This window comes from Aplysia californica, unplaced genomic scaffold (genome assembly GCF_000002075.1).
Source record: "Aplysia californica isolate F4 #8 unplaced genomic scaffold, AplCal3.0 scaffold00087, whole genome shotgun sequence".
NCBI lineage: Eukaryota > Metazoa > Mollusca > Gastropoda > Aplysiida > Aplysiidae > Aplysia > Aplysia californica.
In genome coordinates, this window is record NW_004797357.1 from 1,497,258 (window position 1) to 1,503,620 (window position 6,363).

The following is a 6,363-nucleotide window of genomic DNA, read 5'->3' on the forward strand; positions in this document are numbered from 1 at the left end:
TCTCCTGTGTCCAAAATTAGTAACTACAGGAAAAATCGGTATATTTAGGCAGCCCTGGGCATACTCACACAACCACTCCCGCATCCATTCTCATACACCAACCCTCACATAATGCCGGAGTAAAACAAACAAACCCAAAAACTAAAAATGCCTCCGTCCCCTTCCTAAAACACACAAAGACAAAACTGACCCCCCCCCCTCCCCCCCACAAAATACATGTACTAACAAATATAATTACCATGTCCCAATTCATTACCAATTAACCGCATTCTTTTAAAAAGGGGGGGGGGGGGGGTGCCTTTTTTATCACCGCGAAGACGCATATCACAGCTATGATTGAGATAACAGTAATAGTAATACGTATGTTAGTTAAATCGGGGGCCTGTAGATATACTGATACAAGTACAAGTTCAGGGCACACCACATCTTCTCCCAATTCCTTTCTGATTTTCCCCTCTAGTTTCCTTTCCAGTTCCTCCAGTTTGGTGTCTGCAACTTTCTTATGGTTGTGTGTTAGCTCTCCAACTTTCTCAGCATCCTGCCACCTGTTAATTAATGAATACACGAATAAATGTGGGGCATCGTGGTGAAATCAGGCGCTCGTCAAAATAACGAATCGAAGAAATCAACACTTTTCCACTATTGCGGTAATTTTTGTTTCCAATTTATTCTTTCTTTTTTTATCCAACATCTTTTACGTCATAACTACTAACATAATTTCAGTGTGGATTTTACTGAGCAACGTTGCTGAAAGGCACAAAAAAGCTAAGAATGCTTCAGCTTTGACAGTCACACAACTTTGGCGGCCATATTCTAGCTAAATCTAACGCCCGACACCTCCTTAACTCGCAAGTTTGGTTCCGCCAAAACTTAACGTCATGGCCATGTCGCTGGGCGAGGAAGGGAGCAGGGGTGCAATTTGGGAGTAGATGTTACCCCGTCATGTCAGCCCTGAGCACAGAATTCTACACTGTGGCCCTGAGCGATGCAGATGGTCACGGTAGTGTGGGTGTGAAATCTCACGACTGCTCGTGAGAGTGCTTGAGTAGCGAGCCACTATAGAAACTGTCCTGGGTAGAGGTGTGAGAGGTTTGAAATTAGATTGACCAATGCCTGCCGCCCTGATCGTACGGCCAGCTGAGAGAGGAGTTCCTCGAATCGTTGTTACATGGCAGTGAGGGGTGGCATTGGTCGACTGCTTGTAACGCCGGTGGGTGGGGCTAAGGGTGGAAGCAAAGGATTATGTTCAAACGTTTCTGTTTTTAAAAGGTCAAACAGTGGTCCTATGAAAGGCAAGCACTGGTGGTAATTGGATAAGTAAGACTGACGCATGCCATTATTAGACAGGATAGCAACTGAGAGGTGTTCTGACCACTGCTGGCCGATCGGACAAGCGATTCTTGATCCCACAGGCTGGGCCTTTGAACTTCCCCTCCCCCCTCTTTCCCTCTCCTCCTAAATTTCCCTGTCTTTTGAGTAAGAGTTTTACGGCACTTGCATAACAATAAGGTCGTATAAGTGCCGAAGATTAGAGGTGTTACAAGAGAGTAACCGAAACAAAAAAAGAAGGAGGAGAGATAAGGAGGATAGATGTTTGATAGCAAAGAAGAAGCAAACCACACCAGAGCACCCGCCAACCACCCACAATGTCCATGTCTAAAACGGAAATTGTCTAAGACGGAGTATTTTTCTGGCTTGCCTGCGATTCCGTCTTGCACGGGAGCGACAGCATCTCACAATATCTCCCCATAAGCGAGCGAGGCTTCCCTTTACAGCCGCTCTGATAAGGCCTGCTACAGCTAAAAGTAAAAGGATTATAATACATATAATACCCACAACAAAATATACGACTGGCTGGTATTTTTGTCCCGGGTCTACGTCCTCCCCAAACACCCTGCTGATTCTTTTCCCTGGTTCCCTTTCACTTTTGGATTCTTTCACTTTGGTGAAGGCAACGTCCTTTTCATTTCTTGATAGCTGTCCAATTTTTTCCGCATTCAGCCACCTGTTAAAGTAAAAAAATGCACGAGAAATTAAGTTTTTATGTCTTACGTCTTCAATGACAAATGTAATTCATTTGGGATCTGGGCTGCTTCGGCCCTGCCTGTTGAGGCTAACCTTAATAATAATAATAATAATAATAATAATAATAATAATAATAATAATAATAATATAAGACATAATAATAGTTATAACAATTATATTAATATTAATAACGATAATAATAATAATAATATAAAAATACATTTGTAGTAATAATAATAGTAATAATAATAGTAATAATAATAATAATAATATTAGTAATAATAAAACAATAACAATAACTGTAAAAACAATAGTAACAATAACAATAACAACAATAATAATAATAATAATAATAATAATAATAATAATAATAATAATAATAATAATATTAATAATAATAATAATAATATATAACATTTATATAGCACATTTCCAAAAAAGTAGCTCAATGCGCTTTACATTGGAACACCCATTTTTCAAAAACCTTTCTTACTACTTCCTTTCTTCTCATGCAATATACATTAATGCACACACACACACACACACACACACACACACACACACACACACACACACACACACACACACACACACACACACACACACACACACACATACACAGACTATATTCATCCAGACATAGGAACAGAACAACTATAATGAAAAATAACGTTAAAAGCTTATGAAGGATAGGCCTGTAGGAACAGAAAATGTTTAAGATGTCTTTTGAAACTATCATTGTTTTTATTTGTTTAGCTTCATGGGTAATCTGTTCCACATAAATGAACCAAGATATGAGAAAGAATGATTTTACAGGTGTCACAAGTAGGGTGTTATCGTTTGATGATCTTAGGTTTCTCCCTGGCTTATAAATACTGATAAGTTCTTGTAGATAAAAAGGAGCAGTTTTATTTACACATTTGAAACACATGACCCAGATTTTAAATATTATTCTTTCTTTTACAGAGAGCCAATGCAGTCCTTTTAATAATGGGGTGACATGGTCTCGTTTTTTTAGATCTTGTTATCTGTCTAGCGGCATTGTTTTGAATTACTTGTAAACGATTCAAATATTTGTTGCTCAGACCTGCTAGGAGTGAGTTACAATAGTCTAATCTAGATAGGAAAAGAGATGTTACCAGTGTTTTTGTGGTCTCTTCGTTTAAGTACTTTCGAACTAGGCCTATCCTTCTAAGCTGAAAATAAAGGGATTTGGACAGAGATCCTACAAACGAGCCCATTGATAAGTGGTGATATACACCGAGATTCCTGACAACTTCTTTACTAGATGTCATGTGCATATATAAATCAAAGTTGACACTTTCCAGATCTTTATTTAATCGTGGATTTTTTTATAAGAATGATGTCTGTCTTTTCTTCGTTTAGTTTCAATTTGTTTACTGTCATCCACTTTTTAATTTCATAAAAACATTGTTTAGTGATAGAAATCATGTTTGGCAGATCTTGAATGGTGCTATTAACATACATTTGGGAACCATCGGCATAAAAATGATAATTCAATCCATGATTTGGTAAAATGCTTGCTAAGGGCTGTGTATATAGTGTAAAGAGCACTGGTCCAAGAACAGACCTCTGTGGAACTCCATAATCGAGCCTGACCTGCTTTGAAAAGCTATTTTTAATTCGAAGTGGCTAGCCGTACTCACACACACACAAACACACAGACACACACAGACAAACACACAGACACACACACAAACACACACATACATACACAGACAAACACACACAGACACACACAAACACACACACACATACAGCACGAAATGTACAAAGTAGCCTCTCTTCAGTTGCTAACTTCTTGTACCATGTATGTTATGTTGCACGCAGATTTAAGAAGTGAGTTCAATTCGCTTGTGTGGGAGGAGGGGGATATAATGTAGAAGGAAAAAGAAAAAATCGGGGACTTTTGCTTTTTTTCTGTTTACTGCTGTTTTCGAATTAAATACAATGTACATGTACAGAATTCAACATAAGTTAAGGACCACTTGCAAACACTCTGAGTGGTCTTCTTGGACTGATCCAGTGGCTTGACGGCGCTGCCTCAGGCGTACAATGACAAAGTGTGACACTGCAAGCTCTTTTCGCAATTTCTCGGGCTTCAACTCTACCCTGCAGCCATGCCATAGCTCTGGCACTGGCACAATCATAGTCTCTCAGCTTCCGTCTTGGTGGCATGTTGATGCGATACTGGATTTTACGCAAACCGCGGCTTATATTGCCACCAAAGTGAGCACAGTTCGAGACCGTACGGCCGTTTATGACGTGCACCAGATATTTTAACAGAGGAATGTCCGTGGTGTCGCACACAAACCGATAACTCCCCCCCCCCCCAGCAAATTTGGCTAAAATTCCTCGAGGATTTCCGTGCTGCACGAGGTGGTTTTGCCACTTTAGGAAGCTTTGTCGTACGCATTGGTAACCCATTAACACTTTTGAAGCAAAAACAATTGAAACATTCCTTACTGTGTTTCTTTTCGGATTTTAAAAAAAATCAGGGCTGTCTGTCAAGGTGGACCTTAATTTATCTTGGAAGTCTTTAATGTTCCGTTTAAGCGAACTCAGCAATATTAGGGAAGGGAATAAGGGTATGATCTACATTCCAACTCGCAAGTTAAGGTCATCGGTTGACAAAAATAAATTTCTTTTACAGTCTATGAAACTTAAAACAATAGGTGAAAACGGCATTTGAATATCAAGGCCACAAGATCTAGAATGCTTTGCCCAGTAGTTTAAGAGAGATGAAATCCTTTGATTTCTGTTTTAAATTGATAAGATGAATATTTTGAGAGATTTTGTTCTGGTCAGAACACAAAGATTTATGTTACAGTTGTATTGTAAAGCGCTCAGAGCTTGTGTACTTTAATCGGAGATGAGCGCTATATAAAATATTCCATTTATGGTTACTTACGAGCACTTGGCGTTGCCATATTTCTTGGTGTAGTTCCCCAGACAACAAATGATAGCGCCATCACCTCGACATGCTGAGCCTCGCCGACGAATCTGTCCTTCCGGGCACTGCTCAGGACAAGGACGGCACTGAAACAGAACAAAATACATCAGTGCTTTTATTTGCAGTCTTTTTACTTGTCGCTTTCATTTATAGAACTAAATTCGTTAACTAAACATCAATTTCGTTCATCCTGCATTAGAACTGAACCCTCAAGTAATAACGTTCACCACTCCACTACAAACCCATTCAAAGGCATAACTCATAGGACGGTCGCGTTCGCCTCCCACAGGTTCACGGTCACAGAGTCCCTTAAAATAGTGGCAAGACAGACAATGAACTAATCACAATTCACTTGAGCACTCTTCTGGATTGCTCCGGGGCTAACATAATTTTGACATAGAATAGTGTACAGTCTATTGCGTTTATTTTTAGGCTGCCTACCTGTGGGTTATGTTTCGGCACTATTCGACAGGACCGCATTTGAGATGTGCCGTCTTATTAATATCAATGTACCGCCTAACTGGCTACGAGTGTCGTCAACGCTTGGGTTATCCCAAAGAGCGATTTATAGGTCAGATTACCACTGCTGGAAATCCTATTATGTTTAGATAAAGCGCATGGACTTTGGCATGGCATAGTCGATGTTTCACGGCGCTACAGACACAGAAATGATAGTTACGGCGCAATCGAGGACCTTTGTCTGATAATAATATTTGGTTAGTATTTGTTTCTGGCTTCTTTATTTCATCATTGCGGGTGCTTTACGTAACAGAACATTCTTTTAAAAATGGGCGGCACTACACGACCGTGCTTTCTGGACGAACCGCGCTTGGTGCAAATATTATAGACTTAGGAAAACGTGCTAATGTTGCACTAGACACAGTGGAATATGGTAATGTTCGACCGGTCTCAGCAAAATCGGATCTTCCAGAATGCTGCACTTTACTTTCGCAATTCCTTATGTATTTGTGGACCGATTTGAACGGGTTTTTGCCACACGCATTACTAGTAGAAATAGGTGATCGTGTTGGACAGTGTCGTAATATTGTTTAAAAACATGAAACAAAACGAAAACATAAATAAAAAAACAACAAACAACCACAACCCAAAACCGAATAAGACAAAAACAAAACGACAATATACAAGCAAGCAAGCAAGCAAGCAAGCAAGCAAGCAAGCAAGCAAGCAAACGAACAAACAGCCATTCCCCTCCCCCAAAAATAAACAAATGAAAAAAGCCCAAAACAACAACAAACAAAAAGCTATTAAAAACAAAAACAAACAAAAAACAAACAGGAACCAAATGCGTTATTTGCACAGGTGACTCTTTCGGACAAGTGACATGACTATGATTGGTAATAATA

The 6,363-nt window shown here is 39.5% G+C and overlaps 1 long non-coding RNA gene across 1 annotated transcript; it reads right to left on the reverse strand.

Moving 5' to 3' along the window:
• Positions 1-1,971: 1,971 nt before the first annotated feature.
• Positions 1,972-5,094, reverse strand: LOC118477414. Its single transcript, XR_004858360.1, has 2 exons — positions 4,958-5,094; positions 1,972-2,005 (listed from the first exon to the last, which is right to left on the reverse strand). It is a non-coding gene; the product is annotated as an uncharacterized LOC118477414 (long non-coding RNA).
• Positions 5,095-6,363: the final 1,269 nt, after the last annotated feature.